General features: G+C 44.0%; 1 protein-coding gene across 6 annotated transcripts in view; it reads right to left on the reverse strand.

The window, feature by feature from the left end:
- Window positions 1-3,205, reverse strand: part of MOSPD1 (motile sperm domain containing 1) — a 35,527-nt gene extending 32,322 nt beyond the window's left edge. For 2 of the 6 annotated variants that reach the window (XM_074207722.1, XM_074207721.1), the window contains exon 1: window positions 2,226-2,414. The gene's annotated coding sequence lies outside the window, so the exon portion shown is untranslated. Of the gene's footprint in view, window positions 1-2,225; window positions 2,415-2,484; window positions 2,684-3,106 lie in introns of those variants that run through there. The other 4 variants (XM_074207717.1, XM_074207716.1, XM_074207715.1 and 1 more) reach the window with 4 other exon arrangements.
- Window positions 3,206-12,109: the final 8,904 nt, after the last annotated feature.

The raw sequence follows: 12,109 nt of genomic DNA on the forward strand, positions 1-12,109 counted from the left end.
TTTTTTGTTTTTTTCTTTTGGAGGCAATTGGGATTAAATGACTTGCCCAAGGTCCCACAAAAAGTATCTGAGGATGGATTTAAATTCAGGTCCTCCTGACTCCACGACTAGTTAATCTATCCACTGTGCTGGCACTAGCTGCCCAATAAACTGTACTGTTAAAAAAAATGGTTTATTTTTTTAAATTCCCAGCTTTGGTTGTTAACATTCCTATTTAGCTTTAATATCTGCCATAGTATGAAAATTTCAAAATATAGAGCACCTATAGGAAGGAGTAGAAAATATCACCAATCAAGTAAACACCAAGCATTTGTTAAACACCTACTGTATACCCGGCACAGTCTGAGGTGCTAGGGATGAAAAGACCAATATGAGATGGTCCCAGCCCTCAGGGAATTTACAATCCAAACTTCAAGGATCTGTGCCTTATCAGCTTGGGCTCTACCACACAGACACAGACTGCAAAGCCTTCCATGAATTTACAGGCAGTCTTTAGGAGCCAGTTTGACTAAACATTTATCACTGTGTGGCCAACCTGTTGAGAAGCCTTTATGGAACTTATCAGGGCTTGTCCTCACTGACAGACAGTCTTGTCACCAGGCCTCAAATGTCTGAAGTTGGATTTGAACTCCCTTCCTCCTGACTCCAAGGCCAATGCTCTATCTACTGTGCTACAGAGAAGGCACTATAAGGCTCAAATCAGACAATTTAGGTTTGAAGCCTATGTAAGATCCTATCAGATCTGATAGGCTCATTATCTATATGCCTTTGGGCAAGTCACTTCCCTTCCCTTCAGACTCATTTTCTCAGCTGTAAAATGTGAGAGGTTTGGGCTAGTGACTTTCTGAGATTACTTCCAACTGTAAATATCTCCATCCTGGACCATGTTTTACAAGCCCTGTGGAACTCAAACACTACTAAAACAACACTCATAGATTGCAAGTGTATCTGTCAAGTGCAAATAACCACTTTCCTACTTAAGTCAGGACCAAGTTACATTGAAACAGACCCTGTACTATGTTGACAAGGTCATGTTTTCAAGTTTTTAGAAATGTGGAATAAATGAGGCTATCTTCAGTACTATCATATGAATGTTCTGAAAAGAAAAATGGTATAAATATTTTCAGAAACAGGATGAATATATAAGACTTTGGGGCTGTTTTCTAGCAATTGCCCCTAAATCAGGATTTGAACCCAGGTACTCCTGACTCCAGGGCCAGTGCTTTATCCACTGCACCACCTAGGCACCATCCCTAACAGCTCTATTCTTGACTGGATATTCATACTAGTTACTGAGGAGAATCATCTTCCATTTCTATAAAACAAAACAAAATCACCACTGGCTCACGTCTGCATCCTAAGTAATCCAGAAAGATGCACTTGAATTTACAAAATGTGGGTGGGGATGGCACTCACCTTTCTGAGTTCAAATGTGGACTCAGACACTTACTATCTGTGTGACCCTGGACAAGTCAGTTTCTCATCTGTAAAATGAGCTGGAGAAGGAAATGGCAAACTAGTCCAGTGACTTTGCTAAGAAAACCCCCAATGGGGTCACAAAGAGTCAGAGATGCTGAAAATGACTGAACATCTCCCTTATCTATCTATATAATATATATATATATATATGTATATGTATACATGAGAAAGGTTAACTCCTTTAACAGAGAAAGAGCGTAGTAGTTTGGAAATAGCAGCAGCTTCCTTCACAACTCAGCCCAAATGCTTTTCTTAAGTCCTCCAGCTGTTGACGCTCTGCCCATCCCACCCTAGAAATAACTAGGTTTTCTTATCTATGTAAATATTGTTGTGTGTTATCCTTCCCTCCATTTCAATGAAAGCTCCCTGAGGACAAGCAATGGTTCTTTTTTTTTTGTCTTTGTATCCCCAGATGTAGTAGGCCCTGGTTATAGATCTAGAAGTTGTCTAGTCCAACTCTGCATTTTATTTTATTTTATTTTTTAGGTTTTTGCAAGGCAAACGGGGTTAAGTGGCTTGCCCAAGGCCACACAGCTAGGTCACTATAAGTGTCTGAGGCCGGATTTGAACCCAGGTCCTCCTGACTCCAGGGCCGGCGCTGCTACCTGGGCCCAACTCTGTATTTTACAAAGGAAGCTGTGGTGCAAGGAAGTGAAGTGATTCACAAATAACAGCCAGAGGGAAATTCGAACTGAGGTCTTCGGCCCCGAGCGGTGGAAACAAGAGACTTGTATAGCAGTCCGTACCGTGGTGGTGCGGCTCTGACAGCCGTGTGCCTCCCTCCCAGGCGCTGTGGGACGTGAACTTCGGAAGCCTTCAAAGTGCTAGAGAAATGAGTGGCGACCAGTGGGGAAGCAGGAGTTCCGGCAGCAGGATGCCTGCGGAGGAGCAGCAGGGCGCAGCCCAGGGTCCAAGCTGGCCTACGCCTCCCCCGCCTCGAGTCAAGGGCTCACGGCTCCCTTGCCCTTCGCACCCATCCCCCCCCCCCCATAAACACGCGCGCACCTCGGGAGAGACTGAGCACCTCGGGAGAGACTGAGCACCTCGGGAGAGACTGAGCACCTCGGGAGAGACTGAGCACCTCGGGAGAGACTGAGCGTCCTTAGCTTTTCAGGCTTCGCTGCCCAGACAAGCAGGGCCCTGGGGCTGGGCCGTTTACTACGTGAGTGCCTTTGGGCCGGTCCCTCGCCCGGCCATTCCTCGGGAGCCCCCTCTACAGGGACCGGGCCGGTGGGCGGGGCCCTGGCCGCGGCGCCCAAGGGCAGGCGCCCTCCAGGCCCCGGGCCCGCTCCGCCACCTTCCACATGGGCAGGTCACGTGAGCTTGTTTACAGCTGGGCCCGGCGCTCGGCTGCCGGGGGGGGGGGGGGGCTCGTAAGCCGCCCCGCCCCCCGCACACACAGCCTGGCCCCCCTCAGCTCGGCGGCTGGCGCCCAGGCCAGGCGCAGTGGGGGGACCCCGGGCCCAGCACCCCCTTGGCCTCCTCCCGCCCTCCCCGGGATGCCGCGCGAGCCCGGCCCGCCCGCAGGCCGTCGAGGCGGCCCGGGCCCCGGCCCCAGGGTCCCTCCGTGGGGGAGGGGCGGGGCAGGGCCGGAGGAAGCGGGCGCCGGGAAGGCGGCGACTCTCACCTAGGATGGCAGCGGCTGCTCGGGCTCGGGCCCTCCCCCTCCGGGAGCGGCGGCAGCGGCTGCTCGGGCTCGGGCCCTCCCCCTCCGGGAGCGGCGGCAGCGGCTGCTCGGGCTCGGGCCCTCCCCCTCCGGGAGCGGCGGCAGCGGCTGCTCGGGCTCGGGCCCTCCCCCTCCTGGAGCGGCGGCAGCGGCTCGGCGACGGCTGCCAGGGCTCCCGGTCCTTTGTCACCCGGGCGGGGGGCGGGGGCTGCGCTGGCTGCCGGGAAAGCGGAGGACTCAGTGGCTCCCTCGCCTTGGGCGGAGCTCCTCGCTCCGGGAGCAGGCCGAGAGGGCGGGGCGGGGCGGGGCCCGCGGCCCACCCCCGGACCCCTAGGGAGGAGACTCTGGCCCGCCCCACCCCGCAGCCGGCCCCGCTCCGGCCCACAACCGGGAGGCACCGTGGCTGGCATCCAGCCCAACTCCCTCATGTGCAGCTGGGGAAACTGAGGCTCGCAAGAGCAGCGCTCTAGAACGACAAAGAACTTGGGAGAGCATCTCAGCCCGAGCACCTCATCGTCCAACGGAAGAAACTGAGGCCCAGCGAGGGAAAGAGACTGGGCCGAGGCTAGGCAGGAAAGTGGCCCAGCCGGGATGGTTACGCAGGTCTTTCTGGTCTTCACTTGGAGCCCTCCTCACCGGGTCGTGGCCCTTTCGACCTAGTCTGCTGGTGTTTTTGCAAAAGCTAACTGGTCGGACAGAACCCCACCTGCAAGGCCTCTCCTTCCTCCGCAGGTCTAACTCGTTTCTGGTACGATTCCCCTTTTGGTATCCTCTGTGGGAGCACCTTAGTGTAGGAAACCTCCTGTGCGGAAGGCTAGCCCGAAGTACTCCAGGCTAATTCAGTCAGTCCACAGGTACTCATTAGATGCCTAGCGTGGCGTGGGCTCCATGGAGGCAGCTAATTGGCGGACAAGAGTCACAACATCGGACTTCCAGTGTGACCTCAAAATACTTACTAGCTGAGTGATCCTGGATAAGTCACTTAACTTCTGTTTACTCCACCTCTATTTGCCTTCATCCACTGGAGAAAGAAATGGAACACCATAGACAAACAATCAAGGAGCTTTTTTTGGGGGGGGGAATAGCATCTACATGGTCATAAATAATATATATATGTATATATATATACATATATATATATACACAAATATATACAAAATGAGAGTACTAGCAATTGGGGAAGATGAGAAGAGGCCTCTTGGAACATCTATCCTAATGGCTAAGTCACTGATATGTAGAACCCTTGTCCCTCAACCCCATTACTTCATATTTTCTTGATACATATTTTATATTTACATATTTTCATCCTCCCTCCCTACAAGAAAGCAGAGTTAGCCCTAAGCCGTACAACCACTTAATAAATGCTTACTGAAATGGAAGAGGTTCGGGGAAGGAAAATTACTACATTGTGTTATAAAGACATTCATTTTTATTTCAAAAATTTAAAAAATTTTAGAACTAATCCTTTAATTTGTTCTTCCTTTATCCTTACATGCTCAGTGGTCTCTCAGTTCTCCCTATGGCTCTCAGGAAAACATCTACAAGTCAGTCATAATGTTTCAAGGGGCCAGTGATCTGTGATCTAAGTGTGGATACTCCCTCCACAAATCACCACCCCCTCCGCCTCCACTTAGCCCTAATGACTCATTCAGACTAAAGTAACAAGGACTGGTAACCTAGTGAATTAGATACTATAAGCATACATTGTCTGAAGTCTGACGAAATGGTTGAACTACTTTACAACAAAGTTTTCCAATTTGAGATAAAATTCAATTAAGCTAGAGCAGTGGATACAGTGCGGAATTCAGAGTCAGGAGGACAAAGAGTTGGAATTCAGCCTCAGACACTTAACTAGCTGTGTGACCTTGAGCAAATCACTTAAACCTGATTGCCTGGAATCCAGGCCCATCTCCAGTCATCTTGATTCATATCTGGGCACTGGACAAAGATAGCTCTGGAGGAGAAAGTGATGCTGGTGACTTAGCATGCCCCCCCCACACACACAACTCAAATCCAATTCATGTGCTTGTCATGGTATCATCTCCCTGATGGCATGGTCTTCTTCGAGAATGAAGGACAAACATTACTTTCAGGGAAATTAAGGGAATTCTCTGATCAATCTGATGTAGGTAGTGACTTGGTGTGACTTTTGGGATGAAGGGACTCAGAGTGGCTCCACTAGGTAGCCAAATTCATAAGTTCATGGGTCAGAACACATCTCCTCACCTTTTGCCTCTATGCTATTGTTCTTCCGTATCTATAGAGAAAAGACTAAGAGGCACCTTAGATGTCATCTATCCCAACTCCTTCACTTTACAGTGGAGTAAACTGAGGCCCCAAGAAGAGAAATGGCAACATCACAGGATCAGAGATCTAGACTTGAAAAGAACTTTATCTCTTCTTTTGTCATAAACAGCTCCCCTTTCCATAGATTTGACAGATAAACTAACCTTTGTTGCTGTAATTAGCCTGTGATAACACCTTATATGTTTAAATCCTGCACCCGATTCGACCTTATCTTAGTATAGGGTGTGAGATGTTGATATGCGTCTACTTTCTACCTTACTGTCTTCCAGGTTTCCCAGCAGTTTTTATCAAAGAGTGACTTCTTATCCCAGACGCTAGATCTTTGGATTTGCCAAACAGCAAATTACTATAGTCATTTTCAACTGTTTCTTTTGTACCTAATCTGATCAACTACTCTATTTCTTAGCCAGTGCCAAAAAGTTTTGATGACTAATGCTTTACAATGTAATTTTAGATCTCGTGTGCCTAGACCACCCTCCTCTGCATTTTTTCCCATTAATTCCCTTGATATTCTTGGCCTTTTGTTCCTTCATATGAATTTAGTTACTATTTTTTCTAGCTCAATAAAGTAATTTTTGGAAGTTTGATTGGTATGGCACTGAATAAGTAATTTAATTTAATTTAGGTAAAATTGTCATTTTTATTACATTGGCTCTGCAGACCCATGAGTAGCTGACATTTGCCCGGTTATTTAGATCTCATTGTATTTGTGTGAAATGAAAAGAACTTTAGAGATCATTTTAGGAAGTCCAGATTATCTAACACTGACCTTTAACTTCACACTGTTAAAATTGATTGGCCAAATGGAAAGTTTTCCCTTTGTTGAATGATAGCCTTTCCCTCAAAGCCCCTCTTACTCTGACTACAGCTACTCTGGAAAAAGTTTGATAACTGGGATCACAAGCTCAGTCATTTAATTTATGCTTTTACCACATTTCAAAAGTGCAAAAGTGTGTAGAGCTTTGTCTCCTAGGGTACTATTGCCTCAATTACGGACTGATGTCTGCTGCACAGAGGTCTACCCAGAAACTTTCAAGATCTGGGTTCCTCCTTACCCTATCCCTTCCCCTGATGTCATGCTTGAATGTATTGAACTAACTCATAGAAAAATTATTATCCTAAATGAAGTGAATTTCTAGTCAGTCAATTCAACAAGTATGATCTTTGCTCCCAAGAAACAAAGACAACCAACACAGTCCTTTCCATCAAGGAGTATTAGAGGGAACAAATGTGTTCATATATCTATAATTAAATTCATAAATGTATATAGGAAAAAACTAGTGATCTCATTGGTAGGGGAAGTTCTCCACAAATTAACTTCCTCTACCAAAGAATATATGAATGAAAAGCCATTTATTAAATTCTTAGTGCTAGAAATACAAGTGAGCCAGTTTATACTTGCCCTCAGGAGCTTATGTTCTAATAGAAAAAGACAATAACTAAAAGTGAGTCAAAATTCAAAAGAAAAGGATATATTGAGCCAGTGAGTGTTCCCCTGTCAGAGTCTCAGGTTACAGGGGCAGAGTCTGAGTTTTGGTGGGAGGAATAGGGCCAGAGTGCAGGCAGTATGATTTGGAAATATAAGGGAAGTGACCTGCTCAGCAACCAATTGTTCTAACTTAGATATCTAGGGCATGGAGAAGTGAAATGATTTGCCTGGTGTCATACAACTGTAGTATATATCAGAGGTAAGACATAACCCAGATTGCCTCAGATCTTCTCAATACACTGTACCTCCTAGAACTCCCAGACTGTATAGCACTGCCTCTCAAGAACAATATATACATATGTGTGTGATATGTAATATACTCATATATTATTTTTAATTATATATTTAATGTATATTACATTTATATATTATATATAAGCCATAAACCTAAACTGACTCAGATCAACTCAATAATTCACTGTACAGCACTGCCTCTCAAGAGTAATATATATAGGGGTAGCTAGGTGGCACAGTGGATAGAGTACCAGCCCTGGAGTCAGGAGTACCTGAGTTCAAATCTGACCTTAGAAAATAATTACCTAGCCGTGTGGCTTTGGGTAAGCCACTTAACCCCATTGCCTTGCAAAAAAAACCTAAAAAAAAAATATATATATACATGTTATATGTAAGATATTTACATATTATGTTTATATTATATATGTGTATACATACATATTATATGTAATATATTTATATATTATGTTTATATTATGTATGTATGTATGTATGTAGAGAGAGAGACAGAGACAGAGAGAGAGAAAACCAACCTGCTCTGGGCCCAAAACTTCCACTCATCCTGACCAGTTGCTACCCCAGAGGGATGACTGCTACCTCAAGTATGGTGTATTTTCCTGTAAAATAATCAGCAAGTAGACTCAATGATCTTTTTCAAAAAGTATTTACTCAAATGGCATAGCAAGAATAGTTAGAAACAATATCTTTCAGAAACCTGTTCCACAAAGATGCAACAGAATCCAAGATGAAAGAGTGGACAGAAATTCAAAGTATAATGATAGTGAGAAACATGTAGGGAGCACAACATGACTAAAGGAACTGACAACTCTAGAACTCCAGAACCTAATGTCCTTTCTTTCTCTGAAGAATTCTAACAAATTCATGGCAGGGTGAGACATCAGTGTCATTCTCCTGTTAGGCAGGACTAGCACCTTCAGTGACCTGACATTTTCATTGACCAGATGACTCAGTTGGCCTTACTCCTTGGTATCTCAGCTGGAAAGGTTGCTGGGATGCTAGGTTGTGGGGCCAGTGAGGGTGGCATATAATAGACTGAGCCAAGCAGGTCACTTGGCCACTGAGCTGCTGTTGGACTGGACCAGGCCAATTACTTTCTCGCTAGTCTTCACGGGACTTAGCATCTTTACTGGATGGATAGATTTCCCAGGCTTGCTCTTTGATGGACAACTGCCATCTCCTTCAACAGCAGCCTCTGGTTTAGATGGCTATTTCTGTGTGTCACAGTTCTTTCAGCCTGACCGATGACTCCTAAACTAGGATTTGCAAAAACATCTCCTCTTTAATTCCCTCGGGACATTAACTCTGAGATTTGTCACCTCCCAGACAAAGGTTGATAGAGGTCTTGTCTCTTGTGCTTTCCAATTCTTTCTGGTTCCCTTAGCCAGATTTTGGAGACGGTGGAATAAATTATACAGAGGCCAACTGTGCCTTGGCAAGCCAGGTGGTGCTTATTGAAGTGCACAGAGCCCTGGGCCTGGAGTCAGGAATTCAAATCTGGTCTCAGAAATTTACTAGCTGTGTGACCCTGGGCAAGTCATTTAACTTCTTTCAGCTTCAATTTCCTCGATTGGAAAATAGGGATAATAACAGCACCTGAACCTCCCAGTATTATTGTAAAGATCAGATGAAATAAGATTTGTAAAGTACTCTGCAAACTTGAAAGTGTCAATGGAGGGGGCAGCTAGGTGGCACAGTGGATAGAGCACCAGCCCTGGAGTCAGGAGGACCTGAGTTCAAATCTGGCCTCAGACACTTAATAATGACCTAGCTGTGTGGCCTTGGGCATGTCACTTAACCCCATTGCCTTAATTGAATTAAAAATTTTTTTAAAAAAGAAAGTACCAATGGAATCACCTTATTTTATATGGATATGGAGCAATAAATAGACTGAAATATAAAATCAGTCAGAAACAGGAAGTTGGAACCAAATCATGAAGGGTTTTAATTGCTAAACAGAAGAGTTTATATTTTCTCCAAGGAGTAATAGTCGCCAAAGTTTCTTAAGCAATGTAATTATATGATTAGACATACTTTAGGTGTCAGTACCATTTATTGAATGGATACTAACACTATTGTGTTGTAGAAAGGGGAAGAGGAATAGAAGAAAGATCATTCTGACCTTCAAACACAGCTGATTTTGAGGTGGCACAGTAGATAGAGTGATGTGGCTGGAATCAGGAAAAACTGAGTTCAAATCTGACCTTGGAGGCTTACTAGTTGTGTGACCTTGAGCAAGTCACTTCACCCTGTTTGCCTCAGTTTTCTCATCTGTAAAATGAGTTGTAAAAATGACAAACCATTCTAGTATCTTTGCCAAGAAAACCTCAAAAGGGGAGACGGAGAGTTGAACAAAGCTGAAACTGACTAATCGTTGGGGGATTTGCCCACAAGAATAGTGTTGTTAGTAAGGGTCTTGGATCAGGTCTAACATTCAGCTGCTTGGAGGGTTAAGGTAGGAGCAATATCAGCTAAATAGGCTAAGTTATTTTTTTCTTTAAAAGATATTGAAACCTTCAAGGAGACTTAATTGGTTTAGGGAATTCAGACTCCTGCTTACCTCACGCCTCTCAGGCCAACAGGACCAGAAAGGACAAGATCAATGTTGGAAGGGATGTGGGAAATCTGGGACACGATTACATTGTTGGTGGAGCTGTGAACTCATCCAACATTCCTGGAGAGGAATTTGGAATTGTGCCCAAAGGGCAACAAAAATGTGCATACCCATTGATCCAGCAATACCACTACTGGGTCTATACCCTGAAGAGATGATGAAAAAGGGTAAAAACATCACTTGTACAAAAATATTCATAGCAGCCCTGTTTGTGGTGGCAAAGCATTGGAAATCCAGTAAATGTCCTTCAATTGGGAAATGGCTTAGCAAACTGTGGTATATGTATGTCAGGGAACACTACTGTTCTATTAGAAACCAGGAGGGATGGGAATTCAGGGTACCCTGGAGGGATTTGCCTGAACTGATGCTGAGTGAGATGAGCAGAACCAAGAAAACACTATACACCCTAACAGCAACATGGGGGTGATGATCAACCTTAATGGACTTGCTCATTCCATCAGTGCAACAACCAGTGGCAATTTGGGATATCTGCAATGGCGAATACTATCTGTATCCAGAGAAAGAATTGTGGAGTTTGAACAGAGACCAAAGACTATTTTTTTTCCATTTTAAAGATTTTATTTATTTTGAGTTTTAAAATTTTTCCCCTCATCTTACTTCCCTCCCCTCACCCCCCACAGAAGGCAATTTGTCAGTCTTTACATTGTTTCCATGGGATACACTGATCTAAATTGAATGGGATGAGAGAGAAATCATATATTTAAGGAAGAAACAAAGTATAAGAAATAGATGTACGATGTTCTTCTGGTTCTGCTCATCTCACTCAGCATCAGTTCAGGCAAATCCCTCCAGGCTTCCCTGAATTCCCATCCCTCCTGGTTTCTAATAGAACAGTAGTGTTCCCTGACATACATATACCACAGTTTGCTAAGCCATCCCCCTATTGAAGGACATTTACTGGATTTCCAATGCTTTGCCACCACAAACAGGGCTGCTATGAATATTTTTGTACAAGTGATGTTTTTACCCCTTTTCATCATCTCTTCAGGGTATAGACCCAGTAGTGGTATTGCTGGGTCAAAGGGTATGCTCATTTTTGTTGCCCTTTGGGCGTAGCTCCAGACTGCTCTCCAGAAAGGTTGGATGAGTTCACAGCTCCATCAACAATGTATTAGTAAGACTGAAGACTGTTACCTTTCATTTTAAAAAACTGTTTTCTTATTATGTATTTTTGTTATTTCTTACACTTTATTTTTTCCCTTGAGGATATGATTTCTCTCTCATCACATTCATCTTCGATAAATGTATACCATGGAAACAATGTAAAGACTAACAGACTGCCATCTTTGGGGGTGGGGTGGGGAGGAGAGAAGCAAGATTAGGGGAAAAATTGTAAAATTCAAAATAAGTAAATAAATTTAAATAAAAAATAGACTCCTGCTTTTAGTAGCTTTTTGGTGGGCTCAGTACAAAAGCCAACCCACAAGAAAGAAGGGATTGCTTTCCTTTAAGCTAGATCAGAATGCTGGCTGGACCAACTTCAAGGCAGGGAAGAATCAGTATGGTAACTTTGTTGAGTATCCTTCTCATGTTATGGTTAAATAAACTTTTTTTTTAAAAAAAGTTAGATGATCTAAAAATTTTAATTCTAAACATGAAACACCAGATAGACTAAACTCAGATGTATCCTTTGATAGCGTTTTCTTAGTTTTTAGGTTTTGTTTTGGTTTTTTTTGCAAGGCAAGTGGGGTTAAGTGGCTTGCCCAAGGCCACACAGCTAGGTAATTATTAAGTGTCTGAGACCAGATTTGAACCCAGGTATTCCTGACTCCAGGGCTGGTGCTTTATCCACTACACCACCTAGCCGCCCCTTATTTATTTACTTTTTTTAAAAGAAATTTCTTTATTTAAAACTGTCATTCGTGCTGTGAAACTACAAGTTTACAAGTGAGGAGATAATTGCCCCCCAACAATCTCCTTTGCTCCCTGACCCCACCCCAGATTTTGATAGCATTTTCAATTGAATTTGAACTCAAGTGCACTCAGTTACACATTATGATAGCCAGAACAGCTAATGCTGATCTCTGACTGCATAAATACAATTGTATTGTTCACCTCAGCAGACAAAATTAGATATAGTAGTATAAATTAGTGGAGAGAAGTAGTGGAGAAGCAAATTTTGGATTGATTTAAAAGAGGTTAACTTCTTATTGATTAGAACTATCTGAAAGTGGACTGACTGCCTGTCTATAGGAGCAGGAGGAAACTGGATAACTACTTGGTGATGGTGAAATGTGAATCAGATTAAGTGGTTTATGAGCTACTTTTGAGTTCTAAACTG

The sequence above is a fragment of the Macrotis lagotis genome, chromosome X, assembly GCF_037893015.1.
Source record: "Macrotis lagotis isolate mMagLag1 chromosome X, bilby.v1.9.chrom.fasta, whole genome shotgun sequence".
NCBI lineage: Eukaryota > Metazoa > Chordata > Mammalia > Peramelemorphia > Peramelidae > Macrotis > Macrotis lagotis.